This window comes from Maylandia zebra, linkage group LG20 (genome assembly GCF_041146795.1).
Source record: "Maylandia zebra isolate NMK-2024a linkage group LG20, Mzebra_GT3a, whole genome shotgun sequence".
NCBI lineage: Eukaryota > Metazoa > Chordata > Actinopteri > Cichliformes > Cichlidae > Maylandia > Maylandia zebra.
In genome coordinates this window covers 26,723,714-26,737,012 of record NC_135186.1, presented here as the reverse complement: position 1 = coordinate 26,737,012, position 13,299 = coordinate 26,723,714, and the positions used below count along the sequence as shown (strand labels likewise).

General features: G+C 39.0%; 1 protein-coding gene across 5 annotated transcripts in view; it reads right to left on the bottom strand.

Moving 5' to 3' along the window:
- The window catches only part of dlgap4a (discs, large (Drosophila) homolog-associated protein 4a), a 101,622-nt gene extending 92,785 nt beyond the window's left edge, over nucleotides 1–8,837 (bottom strand). For 4 of the 5 annotated variants that reach the window (XM_076878548.1, XM_076878549.1, XM_076878550.1 and 1 more), the window contains exon 1: nucleotides 8,340–8,837. The gene's annotated coding sequence lies outside the window, so the exon portion shown is untranslated. The remainder of the gene's footprint in view (nucleotides 1–8,339) is intronic. The other variant, XM_076878551.1, reaches the window with a different exon arrangement.
- Nucleotides 8,838–13,299: the final 4,462 nt, after the last annotated feature.

The following is a 13,299-nucleotide window of genomic DNA, read 5'->3' as shown; positions in this document are numbered from 1 at the left end:
GGTGGGAATGGCTAATTACAAGAGCATAAAGAAGTTTTGTTTTTTGAATTTATTTGGTCCAGTTTAGAGGGAAAAACAATGTTTTTCTTATGTTTAATGGCCAAAATTAAGAGTATATGCTCTACGGTCAACATGCAGTATTTGCTTTCAGTAACAGTGCAGGAGGTTGGAATGTTGGTTTGGTGTGTAATATGTTTGACTTTTATGTAGTAGACTAAAGTTTACATGCCGTTCTTATACATGATAACTTTATAAAAATATATACTTGGAAATATTTCAAAATGATCCAAATACAAACCCAGTGGAACTAGCTCTATGCTAGTTTTGGAAGTCCAAATCGTTTTTGGAAGGTAGACACATCTACAGTTAAGCTCATTCACTTTGAACTTCTTAAAATCTTAAAATAATTTTTTCAACAATATATAAAATCAGATACAAAAACAGATGGAAATAAATGGCTTTTTTAAGGTGCCTTAACCTTACCATTTGTTTTCTAACGGTAATAATTACAGAAAGAGAATGTAAATATTCACTATCAACTGGATGCAACCTTTGTATAGCAGCTTTGACTGGCACAGTAGCAGCAGTCTATGATCCCTCCCAGCACTACAACAAGATAACCTACCTAAACAAAGGGAAACTTAATAATATCTACATGTGATCTAGCAGAATTAAATCTCCCTGATAACAGCCTTATTAGTTAGCCTCTCTTTACGTCATGCATTGTGCGGTGGACCAAAAACTGTTCCTGGATCACATTAAAAAGCACTCAGCTGTCAAAAACAGGGTGACCGTGATCATTTGCCAGAAGTGTATGTACGAAACAAGACAACAATCATTTGTGGCATTAGTCCATGAATCGATACACTCTAATTTTCGAAAGAGTGTCATGAAACAGAATGGACAGCCACAATGAGCTGCTAGAAAAGCTGCAGGCAAGAGGCTGCACACCTCCAACTGGTTTCACTGTCTTCAGCTGTTGTGTGGAAAAAAAAACTGTACTGTGTGCATGCAAATCATCTGCAAACCTGATCATGTTTGAAATTATTTTATGACCGACTTCTGCGCTTAAACAATGTACTGTATGCTTATTTGGTTGCATTGACACAAATGCTTTCCTTCTTTTGTATTTTTGCCCAAACAGCAGATGAGGAGAGCAGGATGTCAGAACAGAAACAGCACAAACAATCTCCTACAGACCAAACGCTTCTGAAACGCTCCAAGTGTAATTTGAAATCGTGCAAAGAACGGAACGAACCTCGTCTGAGACGTGACAACACAGACATGCACCCAGTGTGCTCTCGGGGGTAAGTGTTTGCTGTCACCATAAGTGTCACCACATTCACCAGGACTAAATGATTCTAACTTAAGCAAAACTTTGCTGCAGAATAGGTGATTTGATGTCTAAATTTCACAAAGAATAGAGGCTCCATTTTTCTTCTTATCACTAATAGACCATAAACAAAACAGTTGCAGCTTGGCGTCAGTAATGAATTTTTCATCTCTAGTATCTCGTTGAATAAATTAGAGTCCAGTCGAGTATTTATTTCAGCAAGCATTCTTAATTGTTACGTTTTAAAAAGATGCTGCAGAGATCAGTCCTGGTCAGAAGTGTTAATTATCTCTATTCACACTCGGACCCTGATGCTGCATGCATGAAATCAGGGGAAGCCATGCATGCCAAAAGGTCAAAATAATCTTGTGTTTAGGTGATGAGATGCAGTGCTAGCAACACACGTGATAACATGCAATGCCATGTCCATATGGTGCCGGGGGCCAAGACTGTGACACAAGCACGCACCCGGGGTCAGGTCTCGGTTTGAGTGAATGTAATTGGCGGCAAGAGCCAGAAGGCAGGCAACCCATAGTGTTAATCTGCAGAGGGCTTAGATCTGCTCTCTGGCTCCCTATTAAGCTCACTGTCTGTCCACTGTTTTGCAGTAAAATGAATATCAAGGCCCAAACAATTGTATACTAGTAAAGCAAGTTAATAATAGTTCTATCAATTTAACACTGGCTTTAAAGCAAACAAATCTTGCTGCAGGCATTTTAAGGTAGGAGTGGATCTTTCCCCGGATAATGCAACTAACACTTTTTCTGCATGCTTGTGTTTGTTTACCACAATGTTGTCCAGCAACACATTAGAGCATGATGAGCATTTGTTATCCCACTGTTCTCTGGAATATGTAAGTGAATTTATGCATTTGGTTTGGACCTGCTGGAGGGTAGCAGGTTTCCAAAAGGCAAAATCTGTTTTGAACACCAGTTTTCTTATGTTTACAAAGAAGTAATTAAAGCTGACTTCTGATTCAAGGGCAGTGGATATTACAATGAATACCCGTGAGCTCAGTCCTCATCCAAAAAAAGTATTTTTACATACACAAAACCACCCACAGACACAATCATCGAGAGCTGCCCCAGAAATGCAAGCGAAGAATGAAGAAATTCTCTTTGTAGTTCCAAAACAAAATATCCCTGAGCTTTGAATGTCACCCTGCATTATTCCTGTTCTCTGTCTCCTACAGTATTGCTTCTACCTTTCACACAGAAGACGTCTCTCGATCACGGTTTGTCAATTGTCCTTGTCTGTTAGCTTTTATTTGGATCCAGCTGCAAACTGGTCGTGCAGGAAAAAGCAAAGCAAATGTTTGTTCAACACCAAGAAAACTGTTTTTCACATAAAAAATAAAAAAAATAAAATGCACACACATTGGCCTGAACAAACAACTGTTCCTGGGATTGTCTCTGCTGTGGACACATGAGACATAATTAATCACCAGGGGACACAGACTCCTTAATTGCTGCATTCTGATAAATTGTCCCTGGTGAAAAACGTTAAGCATAACATGCAAATTTGTGTCAGAGGATCCATTCAGCGACGCAGCCCAGGCAGGGACTTATTGTAAAATGACACATGCAGGAAGATAACAAGACACTTGTCAGGGGCATACTGTAAAACGGTTATTTCTATTTTGGGGCTCGCAAGAAGTGGAAAGTATGAGATGTTTCAACTTGAATTTGATGAACGCTGAAAGACAGTTGAAGTATGCCGAGGAGAGAGAGCTTTTTTGGTGCAATGTAGCGGAATGTTTATCATTTCATTTGATTTGTCCTTGGGGGTTGTTTTTGCTGCGTGAAACAAGCCGCTAAACAGAAGAGGGCACAAAGGAAGCGAACAGGATAAGAGGGATAAGAGGGTAGGAGACAGGGAGAGGAAAGCAGAGGAGCTATTTGAGCACAGTGACCCGATGGCAGGAAAGGTCACTGACTCAGCAGCACAGAGGACCATCAATGGAGGCAGACTTTAATCACCTTCAGCCGCTTCATCGGCTCCTGTGTGAGATGGACCGAGAGAAGCATTACCAAGGTCATAAAATCTCTCTCTGTTTCGGACGTACAGAATGAGATGAGCGACTCTCCTCGGAGCTGAAATCACGCCATCTTTGTTCTTAATTTTAGCCGTCTTTCTCAAAAAATTTAAGAGGATGATGATGAGACAATAGCTGAACAGATGGAGCACTAAGACACTTCATCAATGATAAGAAGGAACTGTACACATGGCTGGCTTGAGAGCGCCATTCTTCTGCATGAACCGAAGTTACACCGGTGGCTTGTTGCTATGGTAAATACAAAGAAACAACAGCTTGAAATACTGTATGGGATTTCTTCTCCCGGTCAGACAGCAAACACAACGGGTCTCATTTAAGAACATTTTTGAATTCTTATTTTATCCATGTCTGTTTTTTGCGAGTTTTTTTTCAATGAGGATTTTTTTTTGTACTCAAGTTATATTCAATCAAATGATTTTCATCCATCAGTCTGACTGATTTTTACCCATCAAAATGTTAACAAAAACTCCATTATCTTAACTGCTGATCCAGTTTAGGATCACAGAGGGGGCCTGGAGTGTATCCCAGCTACCTTTAGGTGAGAGGTGGGGTACGTTTTGGACAAGTTGACAGTCAATTGCTGGGCTAACACAGAGAGACAGACAACTATTCACACACAGTCACACCTACAGCCAATTAATTATCAGTTAAACTAACATGCATGCCTTGGGAATGTGGGAGGAAGCCAGAGTACTGGGAGAGAGCCCAAGTAGGTCCGGGGAGAACATACAGACTTCACACAGAATTCACCTTGAAGATCTCATGAATCCCTGCCTTTTTACTAAATAGTATAAGCAAAGATTTCCAAGGAGAGAATTTCCATTCTAGCCACTTTCATTGTGGACCTCAAACTTGTACAAGGGCAAAAGATCAGCTTGTGTTTCTAACTGGTCCCACATGCTGAGGATCATCGCTGGTGATAAGAGCTGGGTCCAAACTACGGGTTGTCATATATCATGCCATCTACGATGACGCCCATATAAATTTTTATGTTAAAAATATATGATGCCATGTGTTCAGTTCCGCAGCATGCACAAGAGCAGCCAAAAAAAACCAAACCAAACTTGAGCTACCTCAACAAACCCCAACAAAATATGAAGCTGCTAAATACAATCTTCACTCGCTGTTTAGCAGATTTGCTTCCACGAGACTTCATTCTGTTACTCAAACTGAACAATCATCAATTTGACACACCGGAGAAGCTCACAAAAGTGCAAGGGGACAGAATGGGACCTCTTCTGAGCAATCTAAAAATAGCAGCTGTGTTCAAAACAGTCCAGATGTGAATAAGAAAACATCCTGGAGTAAACATAAGCCAAATGTAAATCAGGTATAGCTGTCTGGTGGAGTGATTTAACTTTATGACTGCACTTGGTATAGGTTGCCATGTTGAAATGGATCAAGTAAACAAAATTTTTAAAAAGTCTCTCAGTAACTTCACTTTGATGAGGTTACAGCGAACAGATAAGTAACTTTTCACTAAGATTGTCTTGTTTATATAGTTTAAAACAGTCTAAATGTAGTCCATTTCTGTATCTAAACTCCAAATTCATCCATTTCTAGAATTCAGGTCCAGTGAGTGCATTTTCCCTTTACAGGTTTGCCTTTACTGACATTACAAATGTGGAACAAATAGCATCAATAGGCTACCTCAAACAGTAGTTTTAATAACAACAGACATATTAAATTCAGCAAACTATATTGCTGTCAGTTATAGTACTACATCAGTCAATATAACAGTGCGACATAAAGGCTGGTGAAGCTGCTATACTGTATTTAACTTGTTGTTTCTGTCACCTGACCTTACTCCCACCACATACAGCTGATAATCTAGAGTGAGATGAGAGAGGAGGAAATCCAGCCAAATGAATAACAAAGGAGACAGAATAAGAAAACGTTGTTTTGCTTGTGCATTGAAATGCTTTTTAGGCCAATGCTATATGATATTTCTGTCTCTTCTGATGATACAGGTAATGACCAGCACGGCCAGTCATACTTCAGGAAACCTTATGAACTGTAAGCAAAAGAGACTGGAGAGAATTATCGGCTCCATTTGCTTCCAGGCTCCCACTGTTTTATGTAGCTCTACAGTGAGGTGAAGCTCCCTGTCCACAACTTCATTTTTGATTTACTCCCACCTCTCTTACTCCCAGACACTTTCAGCAACAGCAGACAACTATTTTCAGGTTAAAAGATTATTTAACATTATTTCTTCTGCAATAGAAAACTGATGATTAGCGACTAGCTGGCTGAACATTTAGCAGGTTAATTGCTCGATGTTTAAGCTGCTAGAGACCAAAACAGAGATAAAAAAAAATGTTGCTTTGTGTCTGTTAAATGCAGTTAGGCCCAGCTTTTATTGTTTGTACTGGACTGTTTTGGTTTGGTGTATTGGTCTTTACCTTTATTAACTAAGGAAGTACTCATTAGTATCTCTACATCTACTGTTCGGGGCTTTATTGTGAAAGCTGACCTGAATGACCAGATACTTTTTTGTTCCACTACATTTATCAGATTACCGTATTAAAACACAAGCCATGCTGGCAAACAGTACAGCTCAGAATAAATAAACGCCATTAATATTTGTATCTTGTCACACTGTCTCGAGTACAAGTCTGTGATCACGGGTGAACGGCTTCCTTCTGGATAGTTGGTTGGCTGGAGAGTGGAGAGAGCAGAAAGGAAAATGTTCCTACAGGAAACTGCTCGCACCACGATTTGTGGATTGTTTTTTTTTTAATTGTGTTTTTTTAAGAAAATACAAACATTTCTATAGCACATATCTCTGATACAGGTTGAAAAATATAGATGGGAAAACCCACTGCAGGTGACAGAAAAAATATCTGTTTGATTTTGGAGTGAACAACCCCTTTAAGGTGATATTTACCCATTTATGCATCAAACCAATGACTATTTTATTTTATTCTTTAAAAAAAAAAGCCATTTGGTTTTTTTTTTGACATTTTTACCTTGAAATATATTTTAATTGCAGTACTTTTAGTTATAGGGATGTATATTTCTACACTCCAGCCTGCTCCTTTAACTTGAGTAACAGATTTCAGCACTTCCTCCACCAGTGAATAAATGTAGTGGAGTAAAAAGTACAATGTTTCGTACTGAAATGTGGGTGAGTAGAAATGTTACATAACTTAAAATGGAAGCACTCATGTAGCATACAAGTTGAACTCAAGATTACACGCTACTCCGTGCACTTAAATACATTCTTTCACTAGGAGATACTACAAATATTCATCTTTGAGATTGTTTCAGATTTAAGAAAAAATAATAATGCCTGGATAGTTTGCATGACAGCTCTCTAAATATTCACATAATGGGTTCAGTGTGATGGATTCTGCAACTCTGGCTCAGTTTCTGGATTCATCCGGGTCCTGGTGTGAAAATACTTCTAATGCTCTGCGTCCTGTTGACGTCACACTGATGTGTGTGATACTGTATGCTATCTTTTCTAATCACTCCCTGCAGTAGCCCTGACTAAGCCGGTTTTTAAAACACCCACCATCCTGGACCGGAGCCAGCTGGGTTTCCTTCAAACTCCGTGGTACAGTATCATCATGGCTGTTGGCTCCCTGGCAGCAGATATGACATTGACACCGCAGTTAGAGGCTACAGTCCACCACCAACAGAGCTGTTTGACACTGGATACCCAGAGATGTCTTGTTTGTACTGCTCAACACTGAGTGTGTATGCTTTTAGTTTTCTGCTTAGAGCAAACAATCCAGTGCACATTTAAAAGTCAGCAAACAGTAAAGTGTGTATTTACCATCCAGCCTATATAGTGATGTGTAAACCTTCCAGCCTGCACAGCACTAGATTGAAGCCACTGTGAAGCCACAGGCATCCTTCAGTGTGCCATCCACAGATTTGTGGTTCCATTGAGCTGCGGATGAATTATTAATCAGTCTTTCACTAACAAAATGGGCTTTTAATTGTAGAGACCACTGTTCGACAATGACAGCTGAAACACGAGCCTTGATACAAACTGGCTATCGATCATCCCCCACGGACTCATCTGCAGCTTTACAGTAGAAGAGAGCTTGTTTCTGTCCACACAAAAAATTTAGCAGGCAGCTCCTGCTCCCTCCAGAGGACAGGGCCCCTTAGAAATATGTCTTTCACACACTCGATAATAAAAACTGCAATATTTTAGGACCGAGAATGATGAAACTCGAGGATAGCCTGAGTTTTTGCTGCTAGTTTGGGGTTTTATTTCCACTCATTAAAGATCAAGAGAAAAAAAGAAAAAGCAATGCCACCACATATATATATATATATATATATATATATATATATATATATATATATATATATATATATATATATATATATATATATATATATATATATATATATGGTTCTGATTAATTCAAAATCTGAGTTAAAAGCTAACAGAGATTCACCTAATTGTTCTCAAAAGACATGCTTTTCCCTATCCAAACTCTGAATTCAGTGGCTGTTTCTCCCTGCAGGAATGATGAAAGCAAAGATTTGATAACTTTGACAAACACAGATCATGCGCATAAGACTAAAAAGGGGAAAGAAAGATTTCAGGCACCACTATCTTACAGGATAAACCGACTTTGGCTTTGGCAGGCTGAAGCCAGGTAGTCCAGGCATCCTGAGGTGAATAACTGTTACATTCACAATAAATCAAGCTGCTGGCATAATACCTACATTGATTTATGTCAAGTTACTTACAGGGCTCTTTGCGCTAAAAACACACTCGTATTTCGACAGGTGAAAATCGACCTAATCCAAACACCCAAATCAATCGTCAATTTCAACTCAAGAAGACTGGAATTGTCGATGCAACAATGCAGCCTGATGAGCTCCCATTTGAGCTGTCAGGTTTTTTGTTGTTTGTTGTTTCTTTTTTTCTTCACTGAAACCCGCAACGCCCGATGTAAATCCTGAACGTGTCAACAAGCTTACCTTTTTCATTTCACTGTAATCAGCGGCAGAAGGGTGTCGGTCACACAGGAATAGTTATCCAGCTCTTACATGCCGTAATATCACAGTCACCCGGCTGCTTATCTGTCGAGAAGGTAAACAAGGCGATCCTATAACATCGCTAAAAATAAAATTGTCTTTCTTTATCTCTTAGTTGGAGCCTATGGCACCATTTCTTTGCGGTCATTGCGTGTCGGTCCTTGTCCACAGCAGCTACAGCGGTGTCTCTCTGACAGCAGCTCGCCGGTTTACTCAGGGATCCATCGCGGCAGGGAAAACGCAGTTTGGAGGCTGCCGGTGATGCTGCAGCAGCAGCGTTTGGTCCGTCGAGACGCGGGATGAGAGAGGTGGGGGTGGGGGCATCCGAGGGCCCACGACAAACCACCCAGCTCCGTAAATGAACTCATCGGACCCGAAATCACGGTTTCATGAGCAAACGGTGGTTGATGAATCATTATGCGCAGAGAGAGGCCACATGAGTGCGTGCGTGCGTTTGGATGTCTATTCTTTCCGTTTGTGAGGAGTGATGCTCCTTGATGATTCAAGGAGAGAGAAGAGGGAGTTTAAAGGAAAAATTCATTCAAAAAGCAGACCGCAGGCCCGAGCTTTGACTGACATCGAGTTGGTGATTTTATCGGATGACGCTTTTTAAAGTTGGTCAGAAACAGCAGATACGATCGTTCCGATCACTGATTAATCAGCCGATTATTTTCATTTTCCATTCTGATTTGGTAAAAGCAAAGGACAAATATCCACGTAATTTGTTAACATCACAAGACAGAAAACAATTGTTTTCAGCCATTAAAAAGAGAAAACAGGGGGGGAAATCTTTATTTTTGGGATGCTGGACCTAGAGTTCTTCCTAGAAAAGTGACTGAAAGAATAAACGGATTATCAATTAGTCTCAGTTGATCAACTGATTGATTTACAGTTGCTACATCCAAGTTAGATGGATGAGCTCAGTGGCGACTCCAGAGTCTGCTGGGGACCTCAACAAAAATCACAGTGGGCCCCTCCAACCAGCCTCCCATCGCAGTTATAATATTACTGGGTCATGTCACCGACGGCAGAGCTGGGCACATAGGCTGCTCTGCCGTCTAAGTTAATTGATGTTAAACTTCAGCATACACAAAAGAAGTCGAGTTAAGCCACAGTAAGATACTTTAGTCAAGTCTCTCCCACATTTAGGATCAGATGTGCAGCGTTTGGTTATTTGGTGTTAATCATTATTATCTACGCCACTCACCTCTGTCTCACTTTTTTTTATCCTCTTCCTGTTTATTTTCTTTCTTTTCTCACTTCCAGGATGACTCTTCTTCATTTTTATTGGAGTGGCTAACTCAGTGTAAATGAGAGATTAAAGACACAGGTACACATCTACAACACGATAAAAGCTGCATCAGCAAACCATTTTCTCAGCTGTAATTGCATTTGGAGATTAGTTAAAAAATACCTGTACAGTACATGTGCTGTAGAACTGTTTATATAAACAAATACAAAGATTCTTAAAGGACTCAGCTCACTTGCACAAACACGCGCACATGCAGGCCTATAATCAATATTTGAATCATATCTAATTTTTCTATTTCTTGAGAGACTGGTCTCTCTCGGGAACTCTGATATTAAATTATTACTCCACTGTGAAGCTCTTTATAGCATCTTTCAGCCTATTATTTGTACTCTCTGGCCTTAATCATGCTGTTTTGGTTCAGTCACACTGTTATTTCCAGCTTCCAGTATCTGATTTCACCAAAGAAAGACATTAACTCACATAGTCTGTGCCTTTCTGATTTAGCATAGTTTCAGTTCACACTGGAAACTACCAGTTTCTCTGGCTATTCTGATAATGCTTACATAAATGTCAGACACTTCTAGCTGTATGAATGCAAAATCCATCTACCATGTTGCCACTCTGCTTTCTGTCTGAGCCATGGTGTTGCCCTCTTTGTTTTGATTCACAAACACGGGCTTATCTTGGGAAATCTCTTATTGTCATTCACTGCACTGGATTATTTTTTAATCCAGATGTTTAGAAAGGTCTTTGGAGACTTTGAAGACACCCTCAGAACAGCTGTAAATTGATTCAAACATGTTAAATAGCTATCCCCAGTCTCAATATATGAAACTGAGTCCTCACGAGTTCAGAGAGTTCAGAGACAGAAAGTCCGGATGTATTATAATGTTGCTCTAAAATTGTGTTCACAGATTGTTATCCAGCAAGCCCACTGTTGTTAACTAAAATCGTTGCTGTAATAAACCTTTTTTTTTTAATATGTAGACTGTATATAATCATGGTGATTTAAGTGGTGAATAACTCTTTGTTTATGATCCTAAATTAAGTGAATTATAATTATATGAAGGTCAGGTTTTAAATATTAATGTCTCCAATTTCACATATAAAATACGCATGATTATAGCGAAATTCTGGGGAGTCTCTGAATCACTACCAGATTTTTGCCTGTGAGATGACCCACCGCTACAGTTTGACTGACAGATATTAATCTTCATATGTACAGAATGTAACACAAAAAGAGCTCATGAAGGTTTCCCGAAGTGAATAATTTCGACACAGATGTTTGTATGCCCAAATGCAAACATTATTAGACACACAGAAGCACGCACATACACAAATACACATAGGTCTGTGCCACAAGCAACTGAAAGAATACGACTAATCTCCAGTTTGAAATCAAACTGACAATGAAAGACAATCTTTCCTCTCCAGAGTAATGCCCAGTAGCAAAAGCATTAAGGATGGCTGATTGGATAAAACCATGACTAATAACTCTGCTCCTGATCCAAGGATGGATATCCAAAGGGGGCACAGAGGCGGCCAGTGGTTGTGTTGTAAACTGAATGCTTTTTTTTGTGTGTACTTCTTCTTTGTAAGGTATCTGGCAGTAATCCCTGACTTATTGCTTTTTTACAAGTTGGCTAGTTAGTTCCCAGTTCAACCATAATGGACTGTAAATTTACCTGCTCGATTATATTTCAGATATTAGTGGAAACATCTGTTTTTTCTTTGAACACCCTACAAGGCCTGACAGGATTTGGATCAGTGGCATGTGTACCATCCTACCTATGGACTAAAGCCAATTAAATGGCCACTTGGCTGTGTGTTTGTCATGTCACTGTGGTTTAATAGGTGAATGTATGACTATGTGAAAACAAAGACAATGTGAGGAGAGAATGAGCATCTCCACCCACCACTGTCCTAAACCAACCATCTCCACAGTCACCAGAGTGATACATCCACATTGCATTGCCTTATTATCTCTATAGAAAAGAAGGTATGATGAGCAACTTTTTACAGTTGATTTTGATGCCAAATAAAATTGCATTTGTTAAAAATAATAAAAATAATATTCAAATAATAATATTTTTTTGTTGTATCTATCAAATTCTAGTTATTATAGTTTTACACCAATGACCTGTCAAAAAAGTTAGTCCTACTGCACAACATGCCCCGATGTAGAGGGATAATGAGCACAAGGATGGGGTAAATTGAGCCCTCTAGGGGTTAAACAGTCATGGCATAATTTTGCATTTTGTTAATGCCTTTAAGTAATGAAAGTAATCAAAGGCAAAATACACCCTTTCAAAAATACCATATATCATGTAATACCATATGTTTGCATCCTGCTGTTCGATATAATATCTATATTTTCATGTATGTATAATTTCATAACTTTTATGTCATGGAATCTTAAAATGTTCTCCTATGTCTATTATATACACTTCATTGGGGAATTATTACTGCATAGTGTCTGAATATTGCATATGTACAGCATTATTTATTAAAATAATGCTGCAGCTGGATAGTGTGATGGTAAAACTACACACCTCTGGAGCGGGAGTCGCAAGTTTGATTTCCACCCAGTATCCAGTAAGGGTCCTGGCCTGACCTATATATACTTTATGTACGTGTATGCTGTTGTTTGTAAATCAATTTTCCCAAACATTTTTTAGTGCTGTAGCACTGGAATATGTTGTCGTGCATATCTGTGAATAAGTGTCGATCAAACAGTGACACTTCCTGCAATGCTGTTTTTTCTGTAAAGACAAAACTACTCATAAGGAAATAATAATGCAAGAAATTATTATTTTCCTATTTTTGTATGAATAATAAAACCAAGAGCAGCTATAATAAAGAGTGATGCAGACCTAGATTTTTTTTGCTATAGTAAAAAGAGAGAAACATGTTAGACACTGTCCAGCAGCTTTATTGTGGTACATTATTTTCTTATTCAATAAAGGTTTTCCCGAAACACTTAAGAGATACAAAGACCATGTTTAATTTTTTTACAGTCTGTTACAATAAAGAATTTGTTTGAATAAGAAAGATAATGATGTTAAGCAAAGCATTACCATTCTTTTCTCTTTTTTCCTTCTTTTTTGACAATGGCAATTCAGAAAAATGAATAGCTTTCACAATCCATTTGCCATTCTTGATGTGCTTTTTTTGGTTGATTTGCTAGTGGAGAAATTTAAACAGAAACCAACCATGCAGTTTGTAACAAGATGAAGTTTGTGACTGGCTCTTTTCAGCATTTTAACCCATACAAAATCGTGACACACTGCTGGCAAAGCGAGTGAAACTTGGGATTGTTTTTGCTTTGTCTTGGCCTCCTTGTGTGTACTGAAGCCAGTGAGTAGAGTACGGTATACAGTGACTGTTTTGGAGGAGGGAGAAAGCTGTTCGTCCATCAGCTGCCAAGCTCTGCAGCGAGCTTGATCAGATCAGTCCGCTCCCTCATTCACAATCTGTTTTATGTAACAATCTCTGTATACAGTACTGCGTCTAGGAATAACATATACCAAACTGTCTTTCAGAAAGCCTTGTCTCCAGGTGTGTTTGTGTCTTTCACAGCTGCTTAACATACAGGCATCCTGAAGTTGGTTAAATAATACACTTTTTCTAATGTGCTGCATTCAAAGACGA